This window comes from Balearica regulorum, chromosome 2, assembly GCF_011004875.1.
Source record: "Balearica regulorum gibbericeps isolate bBalReg1 chromosome 2, bBalReg1.pri, whole genome shotgun sequence".
In the NCBI taxonomy this organism is placed as follows: domain Eukaryota; kingdom Metazoa; phylum Chordata; class Aves; order Gruiformes; family Gruidae; genus Balearica; species Balearica regulorum.
Window position 1 is genome coordinate 40,999,566 of NC_046185.1, and position 17,742 is coordinate 41,017,307.

The 17,742-nt window shown below is 37.8% G+C and overlaps 1 long non-coding RNA gene across 1 annotated transcript in view; it reads right to left on the reverse strand.

Annotated features, from left to right (window-relative positions):
• Positions 1-1,014: 1,014 nt before the first annotated feature.
• LOC142600364 (uncharacterized) overlaps positions 1,015-17,742 on the reverse strand; it is a 92,719-nt gene continuing 75,991 nt past the window's right edge. Inside the window, exons 3-5 of the long non-coding RNA XR_012833815.1 lie at positions 14,684-14,762; positions 5,413-5,575; positions 1,015-1,657 (exon numbers count right to left, since the gene is read on the reverse strand). This is a non-coding gene — a long non-coding RNA (uncharacterized LOC142600364). The remainder of the gene's footprint in view (positions 1,658-5,412; positions 5,576-14,683; positions 14,763-17,742) is intronic.

The window sequence follows — 17,742 nt, forward strand, 5'->3', positions numbered from 1 at the left end:
GAACCTGACCTTTCCATGCCAAGCTGCTGCCTGAAGGAGGCTGTTCCCATCCCTTCGTCAGATCTCAGAGAATCTGGTCAACTGCATGAGATACATGTCCTTGTTTACGTCTGGGATAGAGTTAATTTCCACAAGAAGCTGGGAGGGGACACAGCCAGGACAGCTGACCGAAACTAGCCAAAGAGGTATTTGATATCATATGATGTCATGCTCAGCATATAAAGGAGGAAGATGGGCAGGATGGGCATCAGGTTCCAGGCGGTGAGCAAATTGCATTGTGTATCACCCACTATGTATATTCTAAGTACTGTTGTTGCTATTTTCCTTTTCCTTTGCTGTCCTAGTAAACTGTCCTTATCCCAACAAGGGAGTTTTACATTTTTTTCTTCCAATTCTCCTTCCCATCCCACTGAGGGGGGCAGGAGTGAGCAAGCAGATGCGTGGCTTATTTGCTGGCTGGGGCTAAACCATGACAGGTACACTAGGTACCTAAAGCTGAGGGGGGGTGTTGATTTGTCCCATAAGAAAGGTTTTTAACTGGAAATTATGTTAGAGCATTTCCTTGGTCAAAGAGGATAAAAATATACATCAGCCAAAGAGAGACCCAATCTTGTAGCCTCCAATCACATGAATAATCATGCTGAAACCTAGAGAGTCCTTCAAAATGGCCTACTGGGTAAAGACCATCATGTTTAATAAATTTGATATATTTTTTTTCCCATAGAGAAAGAACAATAGAACACATCTAATTCATTTCAGTTTGGAAATGAAAAAATGACTCAGAAGCCACCAACTGATTAGCAAACAGGAAATGGAGAAAGACCTCTGAGTTGTAATTTTGAGACAATATTCTACAGTTAATGTCTTTGAAAAATAATGGAACCAGACTTTAATATTAACCTGTCATTGCACTGCAAAAAGATCTAGAGAGAACAGCAAGCAGTATCAATGAAATTAATCTAATGACATTTTATTGTTGCCACAGACTAGATATCCAGCGATTCAGCAGACAAAAGGAAAATATTCTAGATTTTCTTACTAGTTATGCGATTGTAACACTTTTATAGATTATAGTGTAAAGAAAAAATTGTGTCATTTCAAATTTAAACCCCCAATTTTCATAAAAGCCCTGTTTCACTTGCTTATGTGATCCTTCCTTGCTGCCAGAATAAATTACAGCATTGCTCTTTTAAAACAGGATGCTCAATACTTTTCACTATGCTGTTAAAACTCCCTGCCACTAGAACTCAGACATGCAAGAAGTGTGAGACCCTCAGAACTTAATCCAAAGCTTTTTAAACCCTCCTTATATTAGCTTGAGTTTATCTTTATTAAAAATATAACATTTCTTTTATAAAACAACAATTAGTGGTCTAATATAATTTAAATTACTGTCTCCAAATAGGATGCTAAAAGAAAAACATATCATTCCATTGAGAAGATGAATAAAAACAAATCTCAAAATAAGAACAAATGGATGTATTATCCCATGAGAAGAGTCTTCTGAATCAATCTATTATTTTGCAGCTTGAAATGTGCCACTATTGTACTTCTACTTGATTATGAGTCTTGTTATCACTTCCTCCAGTTGATCCAAATTGAGTGCTTCTGACATTTGCAGTGTTACTCACATATTCCACTGCGCAGCAGGGAAAACCTTGTTAATGAAGAAATAACAAGCAGAAGAATTGAATAAATATTTAGTTGATTGTAAAGAGGTACAGTTGCTGATATTTACATGCTGAAAATAAAAAAAACAAACCAAGCCACAGTAACACGCTTGCTCATGTCCTCTAAAAAGGGGTGCTAGTGGTTTTTCTCTCCGTGCCACAGGGCACTTTCATTTCCTGATTCTATTATATACTAAGTGGCCACCTGAACCTGCCAATGAACTTGTTCTATTGTGTTTTTCTATTTTTAATCCGAAAGGAGTAAACACATTTCTCATCAGATGTGTCACACACTGCTCTACATTGGTGAGATTTATGAAGGTGTCACCGAGTTATTACAGAGCCATTCATTTATAAATAGCTATCCATTCTTCAGGAAATCATAAATGATAGGAGTATTTCCACAATTTCACAAAATCTGTATTGTAAGAAGGGTGCCCATTTGTGTTTTTTTTCTGACTGCACTACACTGGTGTAATTTGGTTTTTGTCCCTCCCCCCTCACCCATCACTTCAAGGCTTTTGCTCTACTTTATGATTATGTTCAGCTGGATTCATGCACTGGATGGCTAACAGTAGTACAGCAAAGAACTATATAAACTATACAACAATAACAACTATTTCAGTGCTCATTTACAGACCAAAAAAACCCCCCAAAACCCCAAACCCAACAAAAAACCAAACCTCAAATCTCTTTAACCAGCCAGACTTGCAAACTCTGAGTCAACTGTACTGCTCTGTATTTTTTTTTTTCATGGTCTTCAGAAGTTGATGTAGGGTTACTTTTAGTAGATATTCTTCATTAAACACCTACCCAGTCTGCCCAGGAGTGGATATGAATGCATCTGCATCCATTTGACAATGACATCTTTTATAATCTCCCGTTGTATTCCTTACTTAGGAAGAATCCTTCTCTAATATATCATTAGTGGCACTTTAAAGTAACTTGAGAAAAAAAACCTTTTCTTGCTAATTATGAGGAAAACTAGTCTGATAGGAGGGTTTCTCCAGAGACGTGAGAAGCAAAGGCAAACTGTAGAGAACAATATACATGTTTTAAAGAGGTCAGGAAAAGCAAAAAATGAAAAAGAAAAACAAAGTATCAGCGTCATCAGATTTACAGTTCTTCTAAGTATCATATGGGTCTATCTAAATATCATTATGGCAATGTAATTAGGTTGCATTAAAAAGACTGGAGCACTATTTCCTGGCTTATTAATCTTTCTTTAAAGTTCATTTGGCACATTACACATCCTGTCACATTTTTCACTATTCAAATATTATTTTGACAATCACCAGCACCACAATCCAGAAGAATAATGTTTGCTTAGTGTGTTGGATGTCACCAGGCCTTGGATATGCCACCTAACCACCTAAGCAAAAATGAAGAGTCACTTTCCACACTGTGGGTTTGTTTTGGTTTTTTGGGTTTTTTTTCTTTTGTGCTTCATTTTCAGCAAAAGGGCCAGGGAAAAACCCAGAAAAAAACCCACTTACCTTTGCAGATGTCATCGAATTTCCATTTAAAAATAGCTTAATGGGATGGTAATTCTCCAAATTTGATTTTTATTTAATATAGAGGAGTAAGAATGGTACCTTTTAGCAACTGATGTCTGTCATATTCAGCTATGTTCTCAGTAAAGTTATGATTTTGTTCTGACAACAGGAGCTTTGTTCCACTTTTGAAGTCCTCTTTCACACATATAGAACATTGTGTTAGAAAAACAAATGCCTTGACTCTGGCACCAACTTTAACAGCCAAGAAATAACACAAAAATCCATGTACAGAGTCCAAACAGCAAATGGGATTGATTGACATATATTTAAAATAGATCTCTTTCTGCATTGTAACTGATTTCTATGCCCAGTCTTTGCAGTTTAAGAAGCACCCATGAGTGTAAAGTCTGTCTGGGCTGCAAAAGGAGGATTGTGCCTGCGTGCGTGGTGTGTTAGATGAGAACTTCCTACTCACCTTTGCAACGCTCTACCCTTAGGTACAGAAGGATCCTTGCTCGTTATGCTGAGCTGCCTTTACAAACCACTGCAAAAATTTATGTTGGCAAACAGCTTCCAAAAATATAAAAAAGCTCCATGGATCTTCTGTAAGCGTATGGGGTGACAGAGGTTCCACAGATTATCTGATAGCACAACTAAAGGCACAAAAACCTTACTTAGCCAAATAGATTTAGCAAAAGGCAAGAAAGAAATTTTTTTCTGATTCATCAGTCTTCCATCATGAAGCCACTCACCTCTTCAAGTCTTCCCACTGGCTCCCATTCATTGCAGAAAGTGTAACTCTCTTTTCCACCGCTGCACTGCTGTGTCCCTGTGCCTCCAGTTTCTCTGCTTCTCTCAGTCTCCATCTTCACATTTAGTTCTATCTACGAATTTCTATTCTTCTCCCTTTTGTGCAATTTTTTCATGCTGACCACTAATGAAGGAGTTCCTTCTCAGCCTTATGCATAAAAATATTACCTTTTTTTTGCTCATGTCCCTCTTAAAACACTCATCTCCTGTGCTGTCTAGCAGAGCTGTCATTCATCTGTTAAAGCAAATCTGCCAATTCCAATGGAAAAGTGCACAGGCACAACTTGTTCTCAGCTTCAGCTGTTGGTCAGCATCAAAGAGAAATCCCACTACACTCGTCTCTCTTTTTCTGTGTCTGTCTTATTCTATTTTGAAGACAAGAAAGTAAAGCTCCACTAAGAATACCAGAAAAAAAACCCCCACAAAGGTTCCTAAGCATCGCTGCATTAAAACAGTAAACCAGCAGTACCTTTAGCCTGAATCCAGCTCTTAATTGTTTCATGTTGTAGCAGGGAATGGGTTTTAATAATATCTAGATCTACTACTTGCTTTTCCAGCAGAACATACACCAAGATCCTTGGGGCAAAGACAAGTTTCTTGTTCCATATAGATCTGCTCAATAACTAAATAATAAATAGTTCGACCCAGGGGCATTAATGGCAATCAATGCTACCCTGCTTTTAATGAGATGATATCAGCTATGTTGTGATACCGAGTTAGATACGAGCAAATGTCAGAGTCCTTTATAAATAATATCTTACAGATGAGACTTTGCTCAAATTGGCACATATCTGTGAAAAAGGTGACCTAGTTTTTTTGTGCAGAGGATATGACATACCTGAATCTTGGTCTGCCCTGTAATTCAGTAACTGGCACCCGATGCACCAGTGCCCCCAAAGGGGGTTACTTTCATTCATTATTTCTTCTCTTGCCTGTGACTAGAACTAGTTGCATCTAGTGAGGAGATTGTGATAAGACCTTTTGCATTTGAATTTTCCCTTCTGACCTTTGAACTTCCTAGAAAAACAAATTGCTTCCCTTTATTTTATGGAATAACACCTTTCTAACTGACACAAACTCCCTGGGGGGAGCAGGAAGAGCTGATAGCAACCCAGGCCAGTTTTCATCATGTGGTGCTGAGCCCTGAATAGAGTATCTTTAGTTATTATAGCAGTATACAAAATCAATGATCTGAGTACAATAGCTGTGACCCATAGATTGCAGTGGCAAGGAATTTTTCCAGGATACAGTGAAAACTGAGTAACTAGCAGTGTCTTATTTGCTGTGCCTGTGGGCACACATAAAACCTTGAGGGTGTGACTTAACTGAACTAGTCCATAGCTTGGAGAATTAATCCAGATAATTGAAGAGCGTGGTGCTTTCTGCCATGTCACATTCCTCTGTGCGGAGGGAAAAATGGTATTTTAATGGATTACCTGTGAGAACAGGATTCGCATGTCAAAGGACTGCAGATAATTTAGGTAATGCCTAGCTATCTTTGCAGCTTATGTCCACCAGGTTTAGGAAGCATATGATGCATGATGTGTGGGGAATGATGGTCTTGTCATTTTTTGATCGTTGTCTGAAGAAGACACAAACCTGCAAAACAGAAGCATCGACATCGGTATTAATGATACCATCCTATGGTCTAGTATCACTGGCAGTAGATGATCTTATATCTGCATAGTGGTGGTGTTGCAGGAATCACATAAGGAGGGTTGCAGGCCATCTAATTGCTTGTACTTTTACTTTGCTTTTGCAGTCCTAGACATTTTCATTAAAACTGACATTCAAGTGAATGAACAGAGGATTTTAAATCTGATATGAACTTGTCACATACAGAAAGAACCTTGGTGTTATTTCTACTTACAGACTCTTGCAACCACACTGAAGCAGGGGCAGAAAGGGAGGGAATACGAACTAACTGTAGGTTGTGGCCACGTGTCTAACAGTGGAAAACACGTATTTTGTGCTGCAATGTGGCCCCAGAGGATACTGCAGCATCATCCCAGACACTGTCTGTGACTCACCCAGTGTTTATGGACATCTAAACTATGTACATTTTAATTTATTGAGGAAATTAACCATACAGTCTACCAGAAAAGAAAAAAGTCCATTATAAGAAGCTTGGACCTAAGGAGCATTGGGACTGAATCTGAGCAGCTGGCAAGATAATCAAATGTGTGGTTCCTTAGGTCATCCACAATTCAGGTATACAGGGGTCTACAGAAAGTTATGTTCTGCAGAAGTAATATATACTGTAAATAAATCAAGATAGAATAAATTATTTAGCCTCTTTCTGATATTTAGCAGCACATTGCCCATCAAACTTAGTGGAAGTGGCAATTTCTCAGTCTTGGAAAAAACTGACTCGTCTAGCTCAGCTGTGAGACTAACTGTATCCGAATTTATAGACATGAAACCACAAACACACTTTCCTTCCCCAAAGAAATACCCTTCACCTTACGTAAGAAGCATCTTCAGTGGAAAGTCCTGAGTTTAGGGTTTGCAGGCTAGGCCACATAGCATCTCTTTTAAGATTTTTTTGGCCTTAAGAGGATAGAAGGACACAGGATGCTTTGTCCAAGCCAGGTCCTAGCAAGCCACTGTGCAGCAGCACCAGCCATGGCCCACTTAAACCTATTTTTTTGCTCTGTCATTTAAGGGGGTCCGCAGGGGTAAAGGGTTGATGATATAATACTGCCATCTGGTGACCACTGCCAGAAAATTTAATCTCGAGGAGAAAACCAAAAACCTAACAAATGTAGGATTTAACTTGTTAGTGGGTGAGGAAGGGGCGAGGAAGCAGGGGCAGGCAGGTGCCAGGGCAGGGGTAGCATCAGCAGCCATCTCTCCCTCCCAGCCCTGTGCCTGGGCTGCCTCTCCTCGCCGCACAGGTCCTTAGAGAGAGGTGCCGCACAGGGCTGGCTTTAAATTTAATTATTGGGAGAGCTCATTTATTCAGGCACTAAGAGAACCTGAATATGCAGAATATAGGGTTGGGGGATTTTTTTTTTTTTCTTTTTAAGAGTGGCTTAAATACAGTTTCCATGGCAGTTAATCCAACTTTGACCCAAATTAAATTTCAATGTCTAAAAATTCATTCAGCCAGAGAAGGACAATGTTTAGCTCTCTCTCAACCAGGCACAGAGCTATGTGAGAACATTTCTCCTCGGCTGTTTTGCTCTTTGCCGCAGGAACCTATATGAAGCCAGCTGGTGCTACTGAAACACAGGAGGCAGCCCGGAGACCTTCCTGGGGATCCTGCTCCTAAACGTGGCCCACTCAGGGGCTAAGGATTTGGTGGCATATAACAGCCCCACAAAGCAAGGGTAAGAAAGGCAACCATTCAAAAACATCTTATTGCTGTAAGAGACTTCTGTGTTCAAAATGAAGATGAATCCATTTTGTGTCCTTCCGAGAAAATAATATTCTCATTGATGTTCAGTCTCGTAAAACACTCTTTATGACACTATCAGTACAAAACAAGTACTTTAGATATTATAACAGTATTTTAGATGATACCTAGTATCAAAGTCTCTCTCACCATAATGGTGGTGAAGCACAATAGAGGTTTTATAACATAAAAAGTACTTTCCCTACCTGTTATCATGCTGATGGGGACATAGTCCCTGTTTCAGTCCTGCCCATAGTGGTAAATTACTTTTAACATACTATATATTTCAATGATATCTAGTTAAGATTTCATTATGACATCTCAGTATAAAATATAATGTACAATTTCTACCATGTTTTCCTAAAACATTACTGTGGGTGAGATTTTTCACATTAACCACAATTGCAGAAATGACTGATGTTTAAATCTGAAGACAATTTTAGTCATTATTAAACTTCATTATAAAATAAAGTACGTGGGTGGAATTGTGGTTTGATGCTTTTGTAATTTGCTCTACCTTTTCAATGTACTTTTCAGTTACATTAACTGAATCATTTCATCTTATAGATGCGAAGATGAAGGAGAAGAACAAAAACATGCCCATTAACTGAAGCAGTGCAAATGTGCATAGTTAATGGAAACCATTTTGACATTTTGTATTTGATTCCATGGTGTGTCTACTCAAACAATTTCAATGGCATATTAGAACAAAATGCTACATTGTACTCTTCACTAAGAATGCAAGTAATAGACTTCAAAAATTACCTTTTGACTGAAAGTATTATCTGTTGGAAATGAAGAAATGTTTTACATTATGAAAGGCTAATAGCACGAAGGGGGAGCAATGGGCTGTAATGAGAACTCAGGCAGAGAGGGTTTTTTGACCCTGTGTTTCCCAAATGCATGTGTTTTTACAAGTTATGGCAGAATTGCTTAGATAGTGACATAAACTCCCGTGTTTAATGGCAATTATTTCACTGTGTTACAATTAAAGGCTTCTTAATGCAAGATCATGTTAAATATCGTGGCAATATTTTTTCCTGTCACAGAACAGATAATTGATTGCTTTTCCAAAACCATTTCCCCCCCCATGATTAAATCAATTCAAGGACCAGATGCAGTCCAAAATATATTTCCACTCTGATGCTAAAGCAAAGGTTTACCTATTAAACAAATTCTGCATTTCACCACAGGATAATTTATCTGTTGGTAAGCATATCATAAATAATTTTTACATGCATTTAAGTCTGATTGATGAAAGTATTTCCATTTCTTGTCATTTTCAGGCCAGCTAAAAATTGCTGTATCTTAAATTTCACATTTGAAATTTCATAGAGGTACCATTCTTCTGATTGCCTCAAAAATGTTACCTTATAACCACTTCTCTGTGGCAATACACCCAGTACACTTAGGAACAGCTGGACTGCAACTCTGGAATGCAACTAGAAAAACAAAAACCTTTGCATGTACGTTTCAGCTAAGTGCTGGTTTTGGCATTTCAGTGAAATGTTTGGCTACAGAATTTTGCCTCATTCAGATGCACGATTGAGTGTTTGGCTGATGGATAGACTGCAAGCCTCTACAAGCCAATTCAGTTTAACAAGAGCTTAGGCTATGCTTGCCTTCCTTCTGTCCCCTTGCCTGCTTTTCTGTGTCAGGTTTTCTTTCCAGGTGATGTCTGGAAATTCCACAACTGGCATCAAAAACTTGTTATAATTTCTAGTTGTTACCCTTGATTCACTCCAGGGAAGAAGGTTGTCACTTTTTTGCTTCACTTGATTGCTCTACCATATACGTACCATTTCTGGTGACTATTGCAATCTTTCACAAGAATGAGATATCAGAATTTCAGCACTCCTTATGCATTTGAAAAGAGAACTAAACCTCATTCCCTTTAGCTTCTTAGTCTTCTCTAGTTCGCTGTTACTCAATCTTTGCTCTGTAAGTCACTTGTGCCTGACAGATATTCAAAAAGTGAAAATGTTGCAAATTAGACCAAAAAACCTCCCACTTCTATACACATTTACTTCCATGCAATAAAGAAAATAAGCAAGTTGAATGAAGGAAAACAGAAGCAAGAGACAAGCATTGAACATTTGGGCTAGCTCTCACCCTGTCGGTGCCAGCTGAAATGTATAGGTAGGAGTCAGCCACTGATTCCTATCAGTACCTGCCTGGAGGCAGAGTTGCCTTCCTTACTAATTAATTTTTTATTATAGTGTACATTTAATACTCCTAATGCTTGTGTAATGGTAAGTATTTTTGCTAAAAAATATTTGTAAATGGAAGAGTGGAATTAGTATCTTGAAAGAAAGGGGAATGTTACTTCTGCTTACAAAGCTAAGCATGTTATCTACCCTCTTCTGCCCCATTACCCCCAGGATTGTCTACTAAAAGAAAGTCTATTCATTTTTTCCCCTAAAAATTTAAGTTATTTTTCAGCTAAAAAAAGGGCAAAAATATCTGCTTTGCCTCTTACAGATAATTCACATTAATTGAAGGTGTAGTTCTCTGTTTTTACTGGCTGCTTACTTCTTTTGTATAATCTAAGACTCTGTGAAACACATAACCATGAAGCAAAACATCACATATTCAAAAGGTTAAGGCAGTGCATCAGTGTGATTGGTGCTTTATAGCTTTTGTTCTCTCTGTTTGTGGATGTGTATGTAGGCTATTGGAAATATTAAAAATCTTGTGTCTTACAGTCTTAGGCATCCTGATTATAAAAAGATTTATAAAATAGAAGAACTCCTAGCTAATGTACCTGCACACAGGGGGTATGACCTCAGAGACTGATTCACCATGGCGTTATTCAGGTCGGACTCTACTGAAATTCTATTGACATAAACCTGGACTAACAAACAGGAAAATTAGGTCCTCAAACTCTTTTTATAGAAGCTGAGCTGCTTTGTTGTGTTATCCTTCTATCCAGAGCATAAAATATGTATGAATAAGGCAGTTTCTGTTGAGTCATCGTGTTGAAAACGTTCTGTTAACTCCAGCCAGCATAAAGATTTGCAATGTTTCCTGGACAAAGGTGGAACTTGGGGTCAGAACACAGGTGGGCCTGTGAGAAAAAGGCTATAAAACAGTATTTGTGGGAGAGAGGGGAAATCTTACATTTTAGTTGTTATTGAAGTGAACAGCAAAGTAAAATTCAAGTGAAATTATCAGAAAAATAATCATAATTTAGAAAACAAGGTAATTTCACATTAAACTGCTAGGGATAACTCTTACCCAAGCCTCAGATGCAAATTTACAAAGAAGTCCCAGTACACCTGAAGGTATGGAGTACAATGCTAGGCAAATACATCTTCAGACCAGAGCCCTTCTTTTGTCATCTAATTCTTAGTATGAAGCAGCTTTATTACAAAGATGCCTGCCATGTGAACTTGATTTGTCAATCAACCTCTGTGCCAATTATTTCTAAACTTTGCCTTATTTTTTTTTACATTAACCCTAGCCTAAAATTGTGGCCAGTCTTAACTAGTAGAGGTGAAACGTTCTTTGCAGCTTCCGCTCTTGCCAATGACTAGATTTTGTATTTTCTTTCCTCAAAATTTAAAAGCTTTAAAAACTTTTTTTTTTTTAAAAAATAATATTCTAATATTATTAACTAAAATACCTCCAAAAGTCTGTTAGCTTTTCCCTCTGGTTTTCTTTTCTGCTTTTCTTTGTTGCTTTTTGGTTCTGAATCAACCTTTGTTTTTGGATCTGTCTTTGAGATTGGTTTTTTTTTTAAGGTAAATAGCATAAAGTGACCTGGATATACAACGTGGTCTTGTTGATGCTAAAGGCAAGGTAGGGCAGGAGGCATAACCATCAGAGCTATAATGCCATTTGAGGTTATGACCAAGTTCCTGGTAGACAATCGGCATACATATATATATATATATATATATATATATATAAAAAAACTGAGCACAGCCCATTTTCCAGCCATCCACTCCATTATTGAGCTAGGTGGCAAATCACTCTTTGGAAAGTAGCAAAGTGCTTACAGTCCTGTGACACACTAGTTTAATATCGGCAAGTCCACCTCTGCTGTAGTCATCTCAGAGATCTGTAATTTTACATTTTGGCTATTTAGCCTTTGGGTTCTTCTTGGGCGCTGCTCTTTTCAGTGGAAGAGATGGAATCTTGATAGATTAACTATCTTCTCTCTCTGCTTAAAGCGGTGCTACTGTATTTTATAGCATTACTACTACAATTTCTAGATATTAAATCCTTACTAACTTCTTCATGTCCATAGCCATCACATGACAGGCCTTACTGGAGTATGATTTTTGGCAAGACAATGAAGTTATCCCTGTTTAAGGTTACCCCATACTGGTTTCGCATTTAAGCCTTTCATTTTAACAGCAGTTTCATTTCAATAAGCTAATAATAGCACTTAAAAATCCAACATATCTGCAGAAAGATTTCTCATAGTTGCAGCTCTCAGGAAAAACAAGAATTTAAGAGTTTATAGTGTGCAAGAATAAGTGATGAGGAATAATTCTCAATTTTCAATAATCCAAGGCTTTTCTCATGTGTAGGCTCATTTTAGCTTAAGTGGCACCATGATGTGGCTTTGGACGTGTTATGCCCCTGTTTTTAGTTGGAGTATCAGTCATGGTGTCTGAACCTTAAATCTCTGGACCTTAAATCTCAGGGGAACGCTATTCTTCAGGAAGATGAAACTGTAGTATGTTACATTACAAATTTGCTGTAGTTTGAACAGAGTTTTTCCTGTCAGGGTCTGGCTCAGAGCAAATGTTCTCTTCTGTATCTTGCAGCGCGTATCTACACACTCAAACAGATGTTTTTCCATAACTGGGACATCTGTTGGGATACTGGATCATGGCACGAAGGCACAATTTCACCCTGGGCAGACCTGCAGGGTAGACATTTGTGTACTTAGAGTGCGCTCCAAGGGGAGAATTCATGTAAGTCATGCTAAAAAAGTAAAGACATGCTGAAAGTTAGGTGGGTCATGTGCCATGGAAAGCACTCAAAGATCAGGAAATCATGTTTTGGGCTTATCTGTCCTTCTCTGAAATACCTCCTGCATGAAGGCTTCTAGAAATCCCCAGTTTCTAAAACAAGACTATGCTTGATGCAGAGCTATTCAGCATAAGACGGGACTGGTGGTGCCATTCCTGGGGGAATTGAAATGAAAGGGAAGGATTAGGCACTACTGGTATCAGGTGGTAGCTTACTGAGCTTCTTCAGACCATAATTTTGAACTGAGGCATACTTCACTGGATGCAGACCTATATCAGTAGTCTCTTATGTAAACTTAACAGGTTCTGCAGCTAATTCCTTAGGCTTCTTTAGGACTTACAGCACATGAGATTTCTGAGAGAGTGATATATATATATATGTATATATAAAAGTATATTAAAAAAATCCATGTAAAGGTTATCCATACAAAGGTTATATATGCCATTAAGCTCCACTGGACTAGCCAGAGGACTGTAAGTAATAATATTTTATAATATATAATAAGATTATATAATAATTATTTTATTATTATAGTAAAGTAATAATATTGTATGGATACAAAGAAGAAGGCATTATCAACTGTTGAGAATATTGCTTTGTTCCATAACACACTTGTCCTTCTTAAAAACAAGGAAAAAAAAATCTGAAACAATACTTTTTGTTATTGTGTAGACAGAGCCTGGGCTATTTGTATTTTGTCCTTATACATTCACTTAGTGATAAGTGTAAGTTCTGGAAAAATCACTTGGGTAAATGTAGTCAGACATAACTTCGCACGTGCTAAGTTTAAGAGTTCCTTCATGAAACAAACAGAGAGCAAAGATTTCAAGTCATCAGTTCATCTTTCTCTGCTTATGGGATAGAGTGCTTCGGCTTTGTTTCTGGAAACCACTTTTTCTGGTTTTATTCCAAAAAAGAATACTTATTAACCAAACACATACACAGAAAAGAAAGTCAGGATTGTACACACAGCTTGTTACCAGCTTGATCATGAATTGATACAATTTATTTTTTACCACTATGTTGCACTCAATTTTTCAAGAAAAAAAGTTTTTGAAAAATACTGGGTTAAATATTTGCTTTTGTGTATAAAACAACAACGACAAAAGATTTTTAAAAAGAACTAATATTTTGGGAATGCTCCAATTTTGGTTTTATACTTTGACATATGTAAAAATCTTCATTCTCATGATCACATCATTAGACAATTTCTAATAAAATAGCTCCACTAGGATGATCGAAACTGGCATTTGAAAATGTCTGGAGTGAGCTTCTCCACAGTACAAAATATCCAAGGACTACCCAAAATTTACCATGCCATCACTCTAGAGAAGAGATTAACTGTGGGGAGATCCAGTTTTCAGGGCTTTCTCTGTAGATGTGACACTCCTATGCAGTGCTTTATTAGAACACTTTTGCAAGTGAGTCAGAGTTTTATTAGCAACAAAGGAGAGCAGACATGTTTCTTTCACTTTGCCTTTCAAGCTCTCTGTCTGTTGCTTTGCCTCTTAAAGACTCACTTAGTTTTAAGTTCCAACAGAGATTTGTCATTAGCATCAGAACACCACAATGGTGTAACTTCCATATCACTAAATCTTTGATGCATCTGTCAAGACTACCGACACCACCTGTCATAACTGTGAAGAAGATATTCGTCCATAAGAAATTTGAATATCACTGTGAATTTCTATCACGCAGGTCCTTTTACAATCATCACTTTTGGATGCCATCAAAGCTAGGTCAAACGGAGTACTGGATGTGAAATCTCTTGGCCTGTTACATTTACTGGAAGCTCAAATCTGGGTTAAACTATAGCCCTGAACATCAAAATACTCAAGTGTATTTGTGCTCACTGCCTGTCTGAGGGAAATGTCTCCTAATTTAAAGTACAGAACTAGCAGTTGGGTCAGCTGGGATTTATTCCATGTCCTGATGTAGGTGTTCAACAGCAAGTTACTCAGTCCTTTTCTATGTAACCATTTTGCCAAAGGTTTTGAGATTCACAAACTAGATTAACTAGTTAATCAATATGTTTTGCATATTAGTAACACCTAAATTAGGAGCAAACTTGCCTAACCTTTTTTTCACTGTTGAGTTTCCAAGCTCATAGAAAAGCAGTATTTTCTTTCTAGTATTAAGTTGTATGTGTTGATTTGATATTGATTCTGTGATAGCTCAGAGGCAGCATAATAGAAGTGCAAGTTATTAATTTCTTTAGCACTAGATCATCAGACTATTTTTAGAATATGAAAAATTAGACAATATAGGAAATAAATTTATTATAACTAAAATTTACAGGATGTCCACCTTCATCTAGTACTTACCTGGAAAAATTCTGTGGCTGAAAAGATCATATATATTGCATACTGGACAATGGAACTAGAGCTGGGGAAACATATATTCCTGAAATAAAGGGAGAAATACACTAATTTCAGCATTTGCAAATACACTGTTGGTCTTAAGCTGACATACACTGTAGAAGAACCTCAACCAAACCAAGATGTAACAACCTTTGAGAAAAGCAAGATGGTACAAGAAAGGCAGTGCTGGGAAGAACTAGGATCTGTCTCAGAGTCTGAGCCCATGTCCTGCTAGAGGCCACCCAGGGTACAGTCCCAGAAACTCTACTGGACATGGGAGTAGCTTCCACTTTACAGGCACAAGAGTTTAATAAATTAGGGCCACATATTTACATGTACTGTATTCCATTGTTAGTGTGGAGTTGGATTTTAAAGACACGTAAACACCTCTATGATTATATCATTACCTCACTTGCTCTTTAACCAGACCTATGTACCCAGCCTTTTTTCTAACATTGCAATCCACCAAATAAACAGCTGCCATTTAAAATGATAAAACTACACAGACACAAAAATGTTTCTTCATACTACAAAAGGGTATTTACCACATCCTTCCCCTGGGGATGTATCTACCTACAGATTCTGATTCACAGAGAACTGATTGTGAACCAGTTGTACCTTTTCCTTATGGCCCAAATTTCACAGCTTCAAGGCTTAATCTGCTGTAGATTTAGGATCACTTTGGACAGTTTACGAGAGTTACTAGACTACCACCACTGTGTGTAGACTCATACCTGGAGAAGATACAGGAGTGCCACATTAAAGGTGCTGTTCTCAGTCTGGTCCCTAATCTGCCTTGGAGTTCATTTGGATATCCTTGTATGACACTGCATTGTGCCAAGCAAACATTTTCTCCATGATTAAGGGCTAAATCCATCAAGATGCTCAGACATCTAACAGTAAGTCAAAACTTAGATCCTCAGAAGCCTTGAGGAGCTGCCTCAAGTCCATAGGCACCAATATTGCTGGCTATAAAATCCACTACATTTCTGTCACTCAGAGCTATGCTAATCATGCTGATGACAGGAAAGGTGTCTTTACTGTTGAAGAACGCACAGAAGGAGGAAATGTCCAATAGACATCCCTCAAATCCCTCCTTTCCCTGGTTTGCTACTGGGAATTGAACAAAGTTTTTATGAAAGTGTGTTAAGGACTAGATTTTTATAAGATAGCTCTTTCTTTCCTCTCTCTAATGAAGCAGCATGACTTTTTATATAAAAATATTCATCATCAAAGCATTACACTTAAAATTAATATCATAGACAATTAAAAAGTCAGAAACTATCAACGTTATAATGTTGAACACTCAGCTACCTGTTGGAAACAATGCACACATGCTAAAGTGAGAATTACAATAAGTGACTTTTTGTTTTCTTTCAGTGTAGGAAAGATAGAAGAAACTTTATTTAAAAAAATATGGGTAGGAAGAATGGGAAGAAGCTTTATGAAAATATTATCATAATGTTACACTCTATTCAAACAGGACAGAGGTCAGCTCCTGGAAAACAGCAGTAACTAACTGTACAAGTGTTTGATCCTTAGGATCAGGGATCAAAGTATTCCTCAGCTCAGACCCTACTTTTCTGTTTGAGCTAAGTACCAGCAATTACCAAGTGTCTCCCAAGTGTTTCCTCTTTTTTATCAGACAAATGTTGCTATGGATTTCTTTATGGCCCTCAGAGTTGGACCTCATATCTATGAAGTCTGTGGCAGTTCTCCATTGATTTATAAACAGCTTGGATTGGACCTTTAGGAGCCATACTGATAAGGTAGATATAGATTTAAATGAATCTACATACAAATCCTTCCTATGGCATACATTATCAATAGGACGTGAAAAATCTCTCTGCCCATCCTATCCTGCTCTTCACATGTCCCTTTAGTTAAAACTTACTAGTTTTCCCTTTCCCAATACCATGCAGCAGGAGGATGCTTTCACTCATCCATTTTGTGTGCCGCTCCAGCTGCTGTGACAGGTGCTCTGACTAATTACAGGCCCTAGCTATTTTTTTCATACCTTTCGGATAATTTAACAGTGAAAAGGATCAATGAATTCTTTGATACATCTCAACATTTGTTATAAATTTGCCTTTGTATGTTTCTAGTTCTTTTCCGATAGTAAATAATGCCAGTGGTTTATTTGGGTGTTGTAACAGTGGCCACGATTTCTTAGCCTTGATGGGCAGAATTACCATCCTGCATCATGGTTCACCACCTCTAGCATCCTATTCCAATGAAAGATCATAGCAAGTCACATGAGATCACATAGCTACAAGTGAAATCTCTCTATGTGCTTCTTTGGAGTTTTAAAGGAATTGTAGCTGAAATTGTACGAGGCTTGTACTGAGCTAAGTGGATTTAAAGTGATATTCTCTACAGGGTGGAAGTGGGACTGGAAGAAAGAGCTCATCTGTGAAAGGTTACAGAGGGCTACAGAGGTCGTGTGGGCAGGCTCAGCTGTTCTCAGACTGTTGAGGAAAATTTTCATCTCCTTCCCACCTTTCACCTTTGGCAGTTGATAAAGGGTATAAAATTCAAGTTTTGTGACAGGTTTTAGTAGGTTTTTTTCCCACTTAACTACCAGTTTTTAGTATAAAAATCATTGGCATTATGGAGCTGGTCCATTTCATTTGTCCACTTATCTTGAATGTCTCCACTCCATATAAGCTGCTCTGGAGGAAGGTGGAAAACCCTTCGCAACTGACATCTAAACACCAGGTTTCCCAGAGAGGTTTTCCTGTAAGTGTAGCAAGTTCTTTTGGTTTGGCCTGAATAATTGGGTGACTGCCCAGAACGAAAAAGAATGAACTCTCCAACTCTTACTGGATCTTCCTGAAAATGTTAGTTTCTGTACCAGACTGAAAGCAAAGGCTTTCCTTATAAAACCATTAATATATCTAAAATGTTACTAACAACGTGGACTTCATATCTGCATATCAAAGTGCTACTTTTTTCCCCCCAAAAGGTCATACCACACTGATTGCACTTTCATGCTTTCTCAAGAAATCAGGATTGTTTGATCT